The following is a 367-nucleotide window of genomic DNA, read 5'->3' as shown; positions in this document are numbered from 1 at the left end:
CCCTCATCCTCCCTGGCGGCTCGGCAGGGAGAAGGAGAGAGAGAGAGAGCGCGGAAACCCCAGAGCCAAGGGGTTAGATGGAGAACGGGAGAAGGAACGAGGGCCAAGAGGTAGGGAGTATGGTGAAAGGCCGACCTGGGGTTCCCCATGCGCTCCCGCCCCCGGGCGGGGAGCAGCCCTGGGAGGAAAAGCCGCTCGGGCATCCCTTTGAGGTTACGGGCGCGAGCGGGAAGAGGGACTACTCTGGAAGGCGACGCCGACACGGCCTGGCCGACGACCACCCACGCGACCTCCGCGTCGTCGGGTTAGTGCCGGAGCCGCGGCGGACCCTGACGGCCAGCCCCCCTCTCCCAATCCTCGTGCCTGT

Source organism: Phyllobates terribilis, unplaced genomic scaffold (genome assembly GCF_046119375.1).
Source record: "Phyllobates terribilis strain yellow unplaced genomic scaffold, ASM4611937v1 Scaffold_1515__1_contigs__length_268648, whole genome shotgun sequence".
Lineage (NCBI taxonomy): Eukaryota > Metazoa > Chordata > Amphibia > Anura > Dendrobatidae > Phyllobates > Phyllobates terribilis.
The sequence above is the reverse complement of the archived record's forward strand: the minus strand, read 5'-3'. Positions refer to the sequence as shown.